This window comes from Lissotriton vulgaris, chromosome 1_1 (assembly GCF_964263255.1).
Source record: "Lissotriton vulgaris chromosome 1_1, aLisVul1.2, whole genome shotgun sequence".
Taxonomy (NCBI): Eukaryota; Metazoa; Chordata; class Amphibia; order Caudata; family Salamandridae; genus Lissotriton; species Lissotriton vulgaris.
Window position 1 is genome coordinate 1,175,447,655 of NC_141685.1, and position 17,543 is coordinate 1,175,465,197.

A 17,543-nucleotide genomic window follows, 5' to 3' on the forward strand; every position below is an offset into this window, starting at 1 on the left:
GCGTAAAGGGTGCTTCCGTAGTCCAGGCGACTTGTAACCAGTGCATGGGTGACTGTCTTTCTGGTTTCGGTGGGGATCCAGCGAAATGTTTTTTTGAGCATGCGGAGGATGTTGAAGCATGAAGATGAGACTGCGTTGACTTGACGCCCAGGTTTCGTGCGTGGTCCGTCGGGATGGGTGCTTTTCCAAGGGCCTCTGGCCACCAAGAGTCGTCCCAAGCGGAGGGGGAGGTGCCTAAGATAAGGACTTCTGTTTTGTCTGAGTTCAGTTTCAGACGGCTGTGCTTCATCCACTCTGCTACTTCTTTCATACCTTCATGTAGGTTGGTTTTGGCGGTGTTGGGGTCTTTGGTGAGTGATAGGATCAGTTGGGTGTCGTCTGCATAGGAGATGATGTTGAGGTTGTGTTGGCGAGCGATGGTCGCGAGGGGGCTCATGTATACGTTGAAGAGGGTGGGGCTGAGTGAGGAACCTTGGGGTACGCCGCAGATGACTTCAGTGGCCTCGGACTTGAATGGTGGGAGGCGGACTCTCTGGGTTCTTCCGGTGAGGAATGAGGTGATCCATTCCAGTGCTTTTCCTTGGATACCGATGTTTTTGAGGCGCTGTAGAAGAGTGCTATGGCAGACTGTCGAAGGCTGCGGAGAGGTCGAGGAGGATGAGGGCGACTGTGTCTCCGTTGTCTAGTAGAGTTCGAATGTCGTCTGTTGCTGCGATGAGAGCGGTCTCCGTGCTGTGTTTGGCTCGGAAGCCGGACTGTGAGGAGTCGAGGGATTTGTTGCTTTCGAGGAAGGTGGCGAGCTGGTTATTGACGGCTTTCTCGATGACTTTGGCCGGGAATGGAAGGAGCGAGATGGGGCGGTAGTTTTTGAGTTCGGTGGGGTCCGCTGTGGGTTTTTTCAGAAGGGCGCTGAGTTCGGCGTGTTTCCAGCTTTCCGGGAAGGTGGCGGAGTTGAGGGAGCAGTTGATGACGTCTCGGAGGTGTGGTGCTATGATGGAGTCTGCTTTGTTGAAAATGTGATGACATGGGTCTGTGGGGGATCCTGAGTGGATGGAGTTCATCAGGCGGATGGTGTCCTCGGTGGAGATTGGGTTCCAGTCGTTAAGGATGTTCGAGGGGGGTGCAGGTACGGCAGAAGATTGGGTGGGATGGTCTCCGGGTTGGATGTCGAAGCTGTTGTGGATGTCTGCAATTTTGTTGTGGAAGAATGAGGCTAGGGAGTCACATAGGGCTTGAGAGGGGGTGATGTCGTTGGAGTTGGCTGAGGGGTTGGTGAATTCTTTGACGATGTTGAATAGTTCCTTGCTGTTGTGGGCGTTGTTGTCTAGTCGGTCTTTGAATGCAGCTTTCTTGGCAGTCCGGATCAGTTGGTGGTGTATGCGGGTGGCGTTTTTGAAGGCGTCCCTGGTGCTGGTGTTTGGGTCTTTTTTCCAGGCCTTCTCGAGGGAGCGGCAGAGTTTCTTCGATTTCTTAAGATCATCATTGAACCAGGAGGCGTTTTTGCTGCCAAGTTTGATTTGACGTTTTTTCGGCGGTGCTAGGATGTCGGCGCTGTTGGATAGCCATTGGGTGAGGTTAAACGCTGCTTGGTCGGGGTTTGAGGAGTGGGCAGGTGGGTTTTGAAGAAGCGATGAGGAGATCTGGTCGATGGTGATTTTGTTCCAGTTTCTTCGTAGAGTAGGTTGAGGTCGGTTGTGAGTGGTGGTTTTATTGTAGAAAAAGTGTACGCAGCTGTGGTCCGTCCACTGGAGGGTAGTGGTGTGACTGAAGGAGACATGTTTGCTGGAGGTGAAGATGGGGTCGAGTGTGTGACCTGCGATGTGGGTGGGCGTAGAGACAAGTTGTTTGAGTCCGAGGTTGGCGAGGTTGTCCCGAAGGGAGGTGGTGTTGCTGTCGTTGCTCTTTTCCAGGTGAAAGTTGAGGTCTCCCAGTAGGATGTATTCCTCAGAGGGGAGGGCGTGTGGGGTGATGAAGTCAGTGATAACATCGCTGAATTTTGCACGGGGTCCTGGAGGCCTGTAGAGGAGAGTGCCTCTGAGTGTGGTCTTGGGGTCGGTGTGGATTTGGAAGTGAAGTTGTTCGGCGCTAGCGAGGTTGACGTCTGAGCTGGTTGAGATGCGGATGGAGTTCTTATGGACGATAGCGATGCCTCCTCCTGTTTGGTCGATGCGATCCTTATGGATGATCTTGTATCCTTCCGGGATGGCAATGTTGATGTCAGGGGTTGATGAGGCGTTCATCCATGTTTCTGTCAGGAAGGCGACGTCGGGAGAGATGGTGTCTAGTAGATTCCAAAGTTCGATGGCGTGTCTGTGGACTGAGCGGGTGTTGAGCAGGATGCATTTTAGGTAGTTGGAGTCAGATATCTGGTTTGTGACCGTGGATGAAGAGTTGATCTCTCTGCCGTCGAATTTGCAGGATTTGCAGGAGAAGGGACCATGGGTGTGTCCAGGAGTGGCTTGGATGCAGTGGGGGAGTCGGCCGGGGTTAAGGGCTAGGAGGGTGGTGGCATCGTATGTAATGCGGGTGGGGTGGGAGGTACGAGGACCAGGGGGTCTGGCGCTGGGCGCGGTCCAGGCGCGGACGGGCGTAGACGGGCTTACCTTTGGCGCACCTTCGGCGCGGCCGTAGCGCGTGTGGACATCTGACATAAATGGACAGTGGAGGGGGCGGAGCGTGGGAGGGTCAGCTGGGAGGCGGTAGCAGGGGAGAGTAGGCGGGCCAAGGGGTCAACAACAAATAAACAGGATGCTAAAATGGAGGATGGCACGAGAAACGGGGCAGATTACTCTAAGGCGGAATTGCTGAAATAAATGCACACAGTAAAGCTGCACTATAAATAGGGTCACTGGTTCTCATCCTCGCACTGCGCTGCATCAGCGGAACCGGGAGGCGAACCCGGTCATGCCGATGTGCTTTTCTACTCGATCCCGGCAGTGGAAGCCCCGGAACGCCCTCACCTTCTCCAGACGCCGAGCGGCTCAGTCCGAGTCTTTGTTCTGCGGAAGCGACCGGCCCTGCACATAAAGACGGCGGCCATTACAGGCTGGACGGAGCCGGCTGCCGTACCGTGTTCGCTGCACTAAAATCGCTGCATCTGGCTCTGCCGCTTCATAGACTTTGGGCACCGCCGCTACCAGAGACACATTGTTTCCACTCTCCAGTCCCGGGACGGCTCCTATGCAACATTGTCTCCCCTAGCGCCGAGGTGGGCGCCATCTTCCTGCCTGCCACCGGCTCCTACAAATGTGGACCCTGGGCTGCCGTTGCGGACGCGGGCGTCTGCCCAAGCCACTTTAACATTGCGCCGGGATGGAAAACGCTGCCTTTGTGCCCCCAGACTGTTTTCATCGTGCCACGAATCGGCAGGGTGCTCGAAGGATTGCTGAGGGTGATGGCGGCCGGCTATCGGGACAGCCCCTCGTCTGCCTGCCCCAAGTACAGGAAGGAGCTGCGTCCTTGTTCTTTGAGGCGCCACTGGTGCTTGGTGACATATTGGGCGCCCTAGACGATTTCAGAGCTGCCATGTGTACTGCTGCTTGTGAATTGGGGGCTCGGCTGGAGGCTACCCTGCTTGCAACCCCCCAGCCTGACCGCGAGCGGGACACTGCGCCACACCCTGTAGCTGATTCCTATGGTTCATTCGCCCCGGTCGCCATTGAACCGTTGAGGATGCGAGACCCTGACATTGCTGAGGTACTGGCAGAAGCACCCTTAAAGGTGCCCGAAGTTTCTGGGCCGTAGCCTCCGCATGTGTGCAGGGTGGGGGGTTAGGGGGTGGGGATTTTGTTTTGTTTCAGTTTCTATGGGCCTTTTTCTCTTTTCCTTCTTGTCTTTCTTTTACTTTTTCTTCTTTTCGGGTTTGTATGGCTCCTGGGTATAGAGTTGCTCCCTTTTTCCGCTGATGGTCCTGTGCCTTAGTGGGTTTGGATGTTCCATGTCCGTGGGTCGGGCAATGGCCGGTATGTATTGTTGGACTGTGCTATCATCCTGATTAGTGTTACTGTGTGCTATTTGCTGATTATCATCCTCCGTTCTGTAGCCAACATGCTGGGTTCATTGCTTGTAATGTACTGTCGGTGGATTGTATGCGCCTGATCCTTCCTTTTTATAAAATTTAAAACTTAACCTCATTCCTCCTTACCCGGCGGTCCCTCTTCTCATATGTCGAGCTCTGGACACTGGCTGCCTTTCGTTTTTGGGACTGCTGGGCTGACCTATCCTTACTTTTTGTGCTCCCAATTGCTTTCGAGGCCGGCCTGCATGGTTGTGGGCCCGTATCTGTATGCTTATGTTGCACAATAAAGGTTTCAAAAATAAAAAATTAAAAAAAACATTATATATAGAAAGATATGGACATTATATAATTTTAATGATACAACGTTGTACAGCAGGTTGAAGAAAATTGGAAACTTTAATTAAAAATGTTGTAGCAAGTCAACTATGAATATCAGAAAGAACTTTGAAAGCAGTAGTAATTATTTTCCACGATGGACCTTCTACAACATCTGGACACTACACTGTCTATTTAAAGTACAATAAAGGATGGACACATTGTAATGATGTCCATTTGCTTTTCAAATATCGGTTGCCTAATGAATTACCAAATTCATACCTAATATTTTTGATGCCAAAGTTCTGAGAACATCATTCTGCCTATTGGGAAGATGTCATTATGAATTAATGAGAGTATTTTGGAGATTTGCAATACAAAGGAATTCAGAAACATCATTTAGCCTATTGGAAAGATGTTAATATGAATCAAGAAGTTTATTTGTGGTTTTCTCACTGCAAATGGTTTCAAAAACATAATTTAGACTATAGGGAAAATATCAAGACTTGCTGATTCAATTATCTTTTCTTTTCTTTGATATTTTATTTAGAACAATGTGTTATAAAGAAGCATTTCATATATTTGATCTTTGTATTATAGGCAGTATTATTGAGGAGGTTTATTTTAGAAAATCTGTACACATAGATGAGTTTGTTGTAAATATTTTGAAAACAGATCTGTTTTTTTTAACAATCTTATTGATTTAATTTTTTCGCCCGCTGTTACATGATGAGCAACATTGAAATCACTGTCTATGGTGAAATTCAATAGATTCTGAGAACAGCAAAAAAGGCAAACTGAATATGTTTTGTATTGGTGAAATTATGTTGTGTACTTCAAACTATAATATTATATGTTATAACTTTATTTTTTCTTATCCGTACAGACCAAAATTCTAAAGTATGAAATTATTTAAAATTTAGATTATAAAAAAAGAGCTGCAAAAATTGTTTCAAAGACTTCATATCTACAATCTAAAAGGTAACCCAAACACTATCCATGCAGTACTACATTCACCTCTGCATTAGACATTGCTAGACATTGCTCATTCACACCTTCAATTCCCCAGGGAGTACCCATGCACTCCAGCAATCATCCTGTCACTCCCCATGCACTCCTCCAGTCACCCAGCCACTACCATGTACTAATCCAAACACTCCGCCAATACCCAAACACTTATAAATTCACCACACACTCTCCTTGCAGTGCTCTAATCATTCACTCAGTACCCATGTACTTATGCAATGACCCAGTCACAAACACATGCACTGCTGCAATCCCCTATGCACAACTCATGCAGTCATCTAATCACCTGCACACTTTTCTTTTCTTTCGCTCCTTCAATTCCCAAGACAAGTAGGAAACAGGTCTTGTCTCTGTGAAAGACAAAAAATAAGGGGAGTATCAAGAGGATGGATCCTCCCTCTTCCACAATGAAATTGATTTAAACCAATCAGATTGTTCTTTCTTCTGCTGACATGAACTCCTGTAGGGTGTGCGCACCCGTCACACACTCATGTTATCGAATACATGATTATACACTATATATAGAAATTTCGATAAACTTTTAATAAGTATATTAGCAAAACTGTTCACTCTAATATATAGTATAATAATATAAAGTAAGAGACGTTTAATCACTTACTTATGCAGTCAGTCACACACCTACTAAATCCTCCATCCAGATACTCATACACCCACTCATTCTTCAATTCACCTTGGCATATATATAATACATATTTAAACTTTAAAGAAACTCAGTCACTGGATGATGTCATCAGTGATGTAATTTGAGATTTAATCAGTGATGTTACTGACCATGTTGTGAGTGATGTAATATGTAACTTCATCAGCAGTGCATTGCTGGGGCGCGAGTTATAGTTAGCCCAACTAACTATAACGCCTGAATTTTTCTGGTTTTGTACGAGTGAAATGTCCAAATAACTATAATGGACCTGAAACCTATGGTTTTTTCAGTGCATTTCAAAGGTATTTTAAATGCTAATTTCTAACTGTAACATCCCTGAAACCTGTTTTTTCAGTGCTATACATATATATATATATATATATATATCTCCAAACACCTTCTCCTGTCATATGGAAGAAAGGCAGACTCAGGACAGGTATGAATTCCGCCATTTATTGTACCCAACAGTAAAGCATTCAGAAATGAATCTCTAGCGTCACCACAAAGAACATCTTGCTGGCCTACATTTCCCTCAGTACTGATGCGAGCAAAGCGCGGAGATACCTCATGGGTCGATTCTGGCGCGATATAAGCAATTAAATAAATAAACAATTAAATAAATTACGTTCCTAGTCATAAATGTTCTCCAAATTAGTAGAAATAAAGAATTTGTATGCGCAAGGAGACTCGCAAAATAGGTAAATTAGCGCTTTAAAAGGACTGCCATTTGTGAAGTGTGTTGTTTATTTCTACTAATTTGGATAACATTTATGACTGGGAAAGTAATGGTATCTGGTCAACATTGAAAAAGGCTGCAAAATCAGCCGAAACACGTCTTTTGAAAGCCAAGACTGCCGATAAATTGGAATGACTTTACAGCCAATATTGCCAGCAAGTTGTTCTTTGTGGCAACGCTAGAGATTCATCTTTGAATGCTTTACTGTTGTAACAATTAATGGTGGAATTCATACCGGTCCTGAGTCCCGACTTTCTTCCATATGACAGTAGAAGGTATTTGGATGTTAATCAAGGAGCCAGCAGTGGAACCTTTGCTGTGCACCACCTTCGTTCAGCATGCAAGTCAGGAAAACCACAAATAGTTGTTTTTTGCTACTGGCTAGCCCCAAGGCACGGAAATAGTGATGAAGTTAAGGCAAAAGCAGCAATGTAAGGTCCGACGCTGAGAGTCTGAGGACTCACTTGGGGGGGGGGGGGGTGGTCAGAGAAGCTGCGTAAAGCCACCTACTTATCGAACATACCGATGCAATGAGCAGGACGCGGGAAACATTGTTTTACGGTGAGGACAGATACCAAGCATTTCTATGGAACCCAGTCAGCAGGGGGCAACAGAACTAAAACGGCACTGGAAAGAAAATGTTCACTGTAAATATTCTTATTGATGAAATTGATTTGCAGCTAAAGCGCCCATGAAATTAGAGTGATACCTCTTTGTATAGCACTATTTTAGTGATAATTTGTATGCGCAAAGAGTTTTGGAAAATAGGTACATTAGCGCTGTTAGAGCTGGGGGTCTCTAGTTGGCAATGGCTTGCGCCTTTGTCCAAATGGGGACCCTTGCTTCTAAGTCAGCGTAAGGGGATTACACTCCTAAATAACCCCTGCTCACCCCCTTGGTAGCTTGGCAAGAGCAGACAGGCTTATCTCAGAGGCAGTGTGTTAAGCATTTGTGAATATACACAGTAATACAGTGAAAACACTACAGATGGACAACACACAGGTTTTATAAAAATATTATATAACTTAACACAAGACCACAAACGATAAAAATCCACAATACTGTATTTAAAGTTGAATTAAAGATAGTAAACGTTACTTAGTTGAAGTTGGTGATAAATGTGACACAGTTCTCACAAAAGTACCTGATGGCGACTGGTCTCTCAGCAGAGTGAGCGCCAGTAGCCTGACCTCCCTGATCTCCCCCAAAGTGAGACGTTGGATCGGCAGGGACTGCGGGAAAAAAAACTAGTAGTGAGCTGCTAACTGCCACAAGATATTAACTGCTACCGGGAATGGTGTAGGACTTACTTCTGGCAAAATACTTTGTAGCTGCGCTTCCGTAGCTGCGGAGAAGTTTTTTGGCGGGAGCCCGCGGGACAAGGCAGGACTGTTGGCTGGTCCGGGATGCTGCCGAAGAGTGCAAGGAGCAGAAAGACCCACGGTACAGGAGGATACGCCACACTGAGCAAGCCAGTCAGTCAGTCAGTCAAAATACTCTTTATTCGATTTTTGTTAAAATCATAAAAGGCACAAAGCAATCACAATACAGTATTTAAAAGCATCACTTAATCACGTTAAAAAAGAATGGTTTTCTGCATAATGATTACATTTCATCAAATTGTTGCATGCAAAAGTACAAATCTATTTACAAATGTTAAAAATTTTCCTTTAAAAACAAATTTGAGTTAAAACAGGTCAATCTGGGGTAGTCTTTTTTTCCTAGTTCTAAATGCCGCAGTTAAAAAGCAAGCAACACTAAACATGGTGTAAGTATCTGCTAGCGTTTGAAGGAAGATTAAGGCTGGCCTTATTTGAGTAAAGCCCGCTGCCTTCAGAACAGGGAATAGATATTTCTTCCTTTCACTGCTATAAAAGTCACAAAAAAATATAAAATGAAGGGTGTCTTGAACTGAAAAGTTATCACAGCCGCATGGCGGGCCATCAACAGGTTTTGACCAAACCGGGAAATTTCCTAAGGAGTAATGAATTAAGTTCATCCTAAATTTGGTCAGTAGGAGTCTATGAAGAGGATTAGTCACGGTTTTTAGGTAGGGTTCCATGGTGGGTGAAGTAGTTAAAACAATATGTGCCCTCACCATGGGTTTCCTCAATTCCAAATCTTCTCTATCCATACGGGCCCTCTCCATAAACATCTGCTTAATCCACCTAACATCCTCCCTCCTAATATTGGATGGGTCACTAAAAAGTTCCGGTCTCCCCAGCATTAGAAAGGTAGATTTAATAAATTTTAGCCAGGGGATTCTCATGGCGTTATCCCTTGTAATGACGTCCTTAAGGATGGCATGGTTTAACGTCAGCTCGGGATTCAACCACGTTTTGACCCAGAAGAGGAGGGGTGCTAATTTAAGTTTATCAGAGATGTATGGTAAGCCTATTTCCTCATGAATAGAGAAGGTAGGTGTGGAGTCTGGAACAGATAGAATATTCCTGATGATACCGTTTTCTACCCTCTGGATTTTTGCCGTCTCTGCGTAACCCCAGATCGCAGATCCATACATGGCGATTGGAACGCACTTACTATTATATATTTTGATCACAGCCTCCATTGGTTTTGCTCCCAATCGTTTTGTAAAGGCCAGCAGGGCTGATGAGGATCGTGCTAAGCTAAGACTTTTAGCTTTGACCTGAGGAACTCAGGACCCTCTTTGGTCAAAAAGGACTCCCAGGTAAGGAAAGACTGGGACCCTAGAAAGGATCTCCCCTTTACAAATAAAGGATTTTTTCTGCAGCATATTTACTTTACGACCAATGATCATGGTGTGGGACTTGGAGACATTGATTTTCAAGTCCAGGTTCTCCATAAAGGAACCAAAACGGTCCAGAAGAATCTGTAAGCTAATCCCTGTTCGTGCTATCAGGACGGCATCGTCCGCGTATAGGAGGGCTGGGATCTGAGCACCTCCTACACGTGGAACATCCGCCGATCCTGTTTCTAGGTATTTCCCGAGACCATTTATATAAATAGTAAAATGAAGGGGGGCCAGGATACAACACTGAGCAAGCCTCCGGAAAACGCCGCAAACAAACACCGATGTGGAGTGGCTGAATATTGCAACAGCAGCTCAGTCAGTCAAACCGATAGCTGGAAAAGAGCGACTCCCACGATCTTCATAGCAGCCATTTTAGATACCGGAATTCGCCAAGCGCTAGACAAAATAGCCCCTTGCGGGAATCAAGAAAAAAAACAACTACTACGGAGAAATGGTATACCCCTCTCCTCAAGAGCCTCAAAAAGGAATGCCAAAAAAACGAACATCGATGGAGACAAACAAAAGACTCGGAAACTAGAGCAAACTATGTCACCAAATGAAAACAATACATCCTAGCAATCAGAGACGCAAAAAAGGCGTACTTCACTCAACGAATTCATGAGAACCACAATTCCGCTAAAGAATTGTTTAAAATAGTAAAGGAGTTCAGTAACCCACCCAGCACCTCACAAACCCTCACCCCCTCAACTGAGGCCTGTGAACGCATCAGCACCTTCTTTGCTGATAAAATCAATAAAATCTACTCTACCTTCGCTCCCTCAAACACCCCTATCTTACCTGACAAATCTGACAAACCTGACACCTCGCCGGACACACACTCGACGCTGTCTTCTCATCCAGCAAGGACATCGTCTTCAGCCACGCCACCGGACTCCACTGGACGGACCACAGCTGCGTCCACTTCACCTTCAGAAGATCCACGATCCACCACCACCAGCAACAGGTTGCTCGAAGAAACTGGAACAAGATCACAGCAGACCAGCTCGCCGCTTCCCTGAGCCAGCACCCTCCCGCCAGCTCAGCAAACCCCAGCCAGGCCGCCGACAACCTCACGAAGTGGATCAGCAACTGCGCAGACGACCTCGCCCCACTGAGGACCCCGCCTAGCAGACCCGGCAGCAAGAAGGCCCCATGGTTCACCGACGAACTCAAGAGCTCCAAGAAGAACTGCCGAGCCCTTGAGAAAGCCTGGAGAAGGGAGCCAACACCGGACAACATGACCACCCTCAAGCTCGCCACCCGGAAGCACCATCAACTGATCCGCGCCACCAAGAAAACAGCATTCAAGGACCGGCTGGTCAACAACGCACACAACTGCAAGGAACTCTTCAACATCGTGAAAGAGCTCTCCAACCCCAACGCCGGAATCAACGACATCACCCCGTCGCAAGACCTCTGCAACTTCCTCGCCTCCTACTTCCACAACAAGATCGCTGACATACACAACAGCTTCAGCCCACAAATAACGTTCCCCACGACCGCACCAACGCCCCCTACCACCACCCTCAGCGCCTGGACCCAGATCAACACAGAAGACACCATCTGCACGATGAACTCTATCCACTCCGGATCTCCGACCGACCCCTGCCCTCACCACATTTTCAACAAGGCCGACGCTGTCATCGCACCCCACCTGCGGAACATCATCAACACCTCCTTCGACACCGCCACCTTCCCTGAGAGCTGGAAGCACGCCGAACTCAGCGCTCTACTAAAGAAACCAACAGCGGACCCCACCGAACTCAAGAATTACCGCCCCATCTCGCTCCTCCCGTTTCCAGCCAAAGTCATCAAGAAGACCGTCAACAAGCAGCTGGCCGCCTTTCTCGAGACGAATGGATCCCTCAACCCCTCACAGTCTGGCTTCCGAGCCAACCACAGCACCGAGACCGCCCTCATCGCTGCCACCGATGACATCCGAGCCCTGCTGGACAACGGTGAAACAGCGGCCCTCATCCTCCTAGACCTCTCCGCGGCGTTCAACACTGTTTGCCACCGCACCCTAGTGCAGCGTCTCAGCAACATCGGAATCCAGGAAAAGGCCCTGGAGTGGATCATCTCCTTCCTCGCTGGAAGGACACAGAGAGAACGCCTACCACCGTTCAGATCTGCAGCCACGGAAGTCATCTGCGGCGTTCCTCAGGGCTCCTCACTCAGCCCCACCCTCTTCAACGTCTACATGAGCCCCCTTGCGGCCATCGCACGCCAACACAACCTCAACATCATCTCCTACGCCGACGACACCCAGCTGATCCTCTCCCTGACCAACGACCCCGCCGCCGCCAGAACCAACCTCCACGAAGGGATGAAAGACGTAGCCGAGTGGATGACGACCAGCCGCCTGAAGCTGAACTCAGACAAGACGGAAGTCCTCATCCTGGGCTCCTCGCCCTCCGCCTGGGACGACTCCTGGTGGCCCCCCGCCCTGGGCAGCGCACCCAAACCGACTGACCACGCACGCAACCTGGACTTCATCCTGGACTCCTCCCTCTCCATGACCAGACAAGTCAACGCCGTCTCCGCGTCCTGTTTCAACATCCTGCGCATGCTACGGAAGACGGTCACCCAGGCCCTCGTCACCAGCCAACTGGACTACGGCAACGCCCTCTACGCCGGAACCATCGCCAAGCTCCAGAAGAGACTCCAGCGGATCCAGAACGCCTCAGCCAGACTCATCCTCGACATCCCCCAACGCAGCCACATCTCCGGACATCTGAGAGACCTGCACTGGCTCCCCGTCAACAAGAGAATCACCTTCCGTCTCCTCACCCACGCACACAATGCCCTACACGGCCAAGGCCCGAGCTACCTCAACAACCGCCTCAACTTCTACGCTCCCAAACGCCACCTCCGATCGACCAACCACGCCCTCGCCGCCGTCCCCCGCATCCGAAGAGCGACAACAGGAGGAAGGTCCTTCTCCTACCTGGCCGCCAAGACCTGGAACACCTTCCCTCCCGACCTTCGCCTGACCCAAGACCACCTCTCCTTCAGGAAGAAGCTCAAGACCTGGCTGTTCGAGCAGTAGCGGCACCCCCCCCCCCCCCCCAAGCGCCTTGAGACCCTTCGGGTGAGTAGGGCGCTCTATAAATGCCTTGATTGATTGATTGATTGATTGACAAGCATACCCCAACATCGGACAAAAGCAATGACCAATCAGACTCAGGCAAAATACCGCGTCTAACCAGTTTTCAACTATTCTCTGAAGACGAGGTATCAGCGGTACTGAAAACAGTTAAATCCGGCTCTCCCGCGGACCCCTGTCCCCACTTCGTGTTCCCTAAAATTGCACCAACGCTCTGCCCTCTTATCACCAAACTTTTCAATAAATCACTCACCACCGCGTCTTTTCCGGAAACCTGGAAACACGCATCCGTGACCCCCCTTCTGAAGAAAGCAGGATCCGACATCTCCAATCCGGAAAACTACAGGCCAATTTCCCAGCTCCCTTACCTCTCCAAAGCTTTGGAGAAACTAGTCAACACACAACTATCCCGGTATCTGGAAAACAACTCACTTCTGGATCCCTCCCAGACCGGCTTCAGAGCCAATAATAGCACCGAGGCAACGTTGCTGGCAGTGTCGGACAGTATCAGATGCACCACAGATCAAGGTGGATCGGTGGCTCTGATACTGCTTGACCTGTCAGCCGCGTTTGACACAGTATCACACGATTGTCTACTAAACACTCTCCTGAGTAAAGGAGTGCAATCCACAGCACTAAATTGGATTAGATCTTTCCTCAGCAATCGTACCCAGGCAGTGCACATGGGCCAGTTCTACTCAAAACCCTGTCCCATGGCTGTGGGGTCCCACAGGGGGCCTCGCTGAGCCCCACTCTCTTCAATGTCTATGTTTCATCTCTGGCTGACATTGGAAGAAAGTGGGGCATCGGCATATGTTCCTATGCCGACGACACACAGCTGATGGTGACAATGGATGAAGGGTGGGAGACAACAAAGAAAAAGCTACACAGCTGTCTCGCTGAAATGGCCCTATGGATGCACAACCACTGCTTAAAACTAAATGCCGGCAAATCGGAGATACTATTGTTCGGAGGAGCAAAACTGACATGGAACGCCACATGGTGGCCACCTTCACTGGGATCAGCCCCCACCCCAAAACAGCACGCCAGAAATCTAGGTATTATCATGGACGACGCCCTGTCCATGAAGGACCACATACGATCACTCTGGGGCAAGGGCTTTGCAATACTTAAACTTCTGGCAAAAATCTTTCCTTGGATACCCCTGGACTGTCGACGCACATTCACCCAAGCCCTATTGGTCAGCCGCCTAGACTATGGCAACGCACTATTCGAAGGGATGAACGAACAAGTTTTCTCCCGCCTACAGGTCCTACAAAATCAGGTGGCCAAACTGGTCTGTAATAAAGGCAAGCGAGACTCAGCATCCGCATGCCTCAGGAAACTTCACTGGCTACCGATGCGCCAGAGGGCTACTTTCAAAATACTCTGCCATGCGCACAGAGCTCTTCACAAAACTGGCCCCACAATCCTTCAAGGGAAAATTGACTTCTACGTCCCCAACAGGAACCTAAGATCGAATCACTCAGCTCTGGCCAAATCGAAGCGCATCCACAAAGCAAGAACGGGCGGACGCGCCTTCTCATATCTGGCAGCCAAAAGGTGGAATGAGCTACCTGTAGACCTCAGACACACCATAAATTACCTTCAGTTCCGCCAAAAATTAAAAACTCACCTCTTCCCAAAAAATTTATCCCCCAGCATAGCCCTCAGCAGCTCCCTCGTTTTATAGCTCCGTGATATCCCATGGGATGAGTGTTGCGCTTTACAAATACTGGAAATAAATAAATAAATAAATAAACAAATAAAGGCAAAAAGCAGATTTTGGGGCAGGACACACCTGAGAAAGCTGCCGCATCAAGAGACCCTGCCAAGGTGAGCGAGGGTGACGGTGGGATCACATGATTTACTAAGACTAATACAATGTTAGAGTCCTACGGTGCAGAGACAGGTCTCACTGTCTGATGCTAGGAGGGGGGCCTCCTCAGCTGAGGCGACTTCAGAAACACCTATAAGTCGGGAAACAGAAGCTCTGGTATCTGGCAGCAGGGTGTGTGCAAACAAAATAGATAGCTTCAATGATGGTTTAGAAACTGTATAAAAAACTGTATAAATAGAAAGTATAAAAAAGCCATTAGGAACTACAAGGTTTATAAAGGAGAGAGAGATGATATTAAGAGAGACAGGAAACTATGTCTGTTTGTTTAAACTAGGATAAAATGGCATTTTTAACTGTTTGTACATTTAATGTGTGGGGACTCAACGAGAGGGGGAAACGGCAAAGAGTGGCACGTGAAATAAGGAATATGTCACCCGATGTTTGTATCCAAGAGACACATGTCCCTTGGAACAAACACATTATATTGAAGGAGCTAGGATATGAGCTACAGGTGTGCACTTCCTAAGGGACTACTACAAGAGGTATGGCTATACTTGCGGAAAAAGGACTTTTATAAATCATGAAAAGGGCAGCAGATAAATATGCGCGAAGGGCCATGATCGAATGCACCATAGCAAAGGAGAAGTGTACAATCTGTTCTGTATATGGCTCGAATCTTGATGAATCACAAATCATTGAATACTTAAATATAGAATTGGCCAGTTGGGCAACCCCTCTAATACTCACAGGGGACTTTAATATCCAATTAGGAGAGATGACTCACAGGTTGAGGGGAGATAAATGCGTTGGCAAGAAACCTAAGGTACACTAAGCCTTACAGCAGCTTCTTGACGAACATGGCTTAGCCGATATATGGCTCAGGTTAAAACATCCAGAACCAGGGTACACACATTACTCCTGCCCTCATCAAAAGTTATCTAGGTTAGATTATTTTGTTGTAACAAAAACTTATCTAAAAGATGCAAATATACAGATTTTTCCCCGAATAACCCCAGATCACAACCCAGTAGTTTTGAAACTTGTAATGCATGGCTTAATACGACCCAGAAGTACACTCTCCTTTGGCAGGAAGCTACTACTAAATGAAGAGTTTATTAGTCACACACGAAAATGGGTAACAATTTCTAGCTATAAATCGTAACTCCACCAAATACTGTATAGTCTGGGATGCAATGAAAGAAGGACTTAGGGGACAGATACTAAGCTTTGGACTACATGCAGAGAAACAACTTAGACAGCATTAAATGGTGTTATATGAGGAACTACAAGTGCAATTTGATAGAAGCAGTGCAGGGAAAGCTAGATATTGCACAAGCACAAACAGAGGTGGCATGGTGCAAAGCTAAGATAAATGAGGAATGGGCCAAAGATATTGCAAAAAAATACCAGCTTTTTAAGAGCGAGTGTTATGAGTTTGAGGAGGCAACAGGAAGATGCCTTGCGAAAAAGATTAGATCTAAAGAGGTAGAAAACTCTATTACTGCAATTCAGGATTCCACAGGGAGCATAGTAGAATCACCAGGGGGGTTTCTAGAGGCATTTATGGTTTTTTTAAAGGGGAACTGTCCTCAGCAGACACTGACACTCAAAGAGGAGGGGAGGATTTATATAGAGATCCTCATGGGGGAACTGTGAAGGAAGAAGATCAAAGAAAGCTAGAGGAGCCTATCTCAATGCAAGAACTGATAGACGCTGTTGGTTCATTAGCTACAGGGAAAGCTGCTGGCTTCCATTAGAACTATATAAACTTCTATTGCCAGAAATAAAATCAGACATGCTAGCTGTTTGTCGGGAGGCACAAGAGAGTGGTGCCCCTGCATGTTGGGATGAAGCCAGTTGTAGGAGAGTAGGGTCTGCTTCCTATGGTCACCCCCACTCTTTGCTGTGATACTCTGGTTTTTCGACTTTAGTGTGGCTGTGGGCCTGCTAATCAGACCCACAGCCCAGCTGTTCTCTCTCTAAATTGATACCATGTACTTTAGGTACATACCTAATTGGGTATTGGGTCACCTTTGTGAGCCCCTGTATAGTGTACCATAGGTACCCAGGGCATAGGTGCATCCAAGGCCTATTAGGGGCTGCAGCATGAATTATGCCACCCCTGGCTGGCCATCCAAACTGACACCACAGGTTGATCACTCAGCTTAGGCAAGGTCGTGTAATCACCCCTTGCTTAGATATAGTATACCTATATCTACCCTTATATATAGACACATATATACCTATAAGTCTCTCATATTCAGGCCTTAACAATCCTGGAGGCAGAGTGCTTGGTTTTATGTGAGATGGTGCTCTAGCATGAGCTGAGCCCGTCTGCAGCTTTCGGAACCATGTCCTTATAGCTGTTCTATGATATAGCCATACCATATACTCTTAAGTGCATTATAATCCTCGCGGTTAATACTAACTTTGGTTTGGCTTTATCAAAACATGTCGTGTGTTGCGGCGATACCCAAAGAAATTGGTATCGCCGCAACAACATGGCTTCGTCTCTGGCCGAGAAACCATCGAACATATAAGCCGTACTATCGCGAGGTTTGATTATACCAAGGTTACAATAGACCCTATGGCTTTAATACTGCTGGATGCGGAAAAAGCTTCTGATAGGGTCTCCTGGCCTTTTTTATGGGCTGCACTACAACATTACGGTCTTGGTGAGAAATATATCCGGGCTATCCAGAGCATGTATATTCGACCTACTGTTCAGGTTTCCGTGATGGGGAATCTGTCAACGACAATTAATATACTTAGAGGAACAAGGCAGGGCTGCCCCTGCTCCCCTTTGCTGTTCGCGATACATATCGACCCATTAATCAGGAAGATTTTTGATGATGTCTTAATTCGCCCAGTACAGGCCAAAGGTGGCAATACTAAAATTTTAGGCTATGCCGATGATCTTGCTATTCTGACTGACTACCCCCAAGCAGCTTTACAAGAAATTCAAATTTTAACATCACAGTTTGGTACACTGGCTATCTTCTTAATGAAGCTAAAACCCAAATAATATGCAATGATAAAATCAACTTGGGAGATCCCCGTACTGTCAA

The 17,543-nt window shown here is 47.3% G+C and overlaps 1 protein-coding gene across 2 annotated transcripts in view; it reads right to left on the reverse strand.

The window, feature by feature from the left end:
• The window catches only part of FIRRM (FIGNL1 interacting regulator of recombination and mitosis), a 3,285,109-nt gene that overhangs the window by 1,701,755 nt on the left and 1,565,811 nt on the right, over positions 1-17,543 (reverse strand). The gene's annotated exons all lie outside the window — the stretch shown is intronic.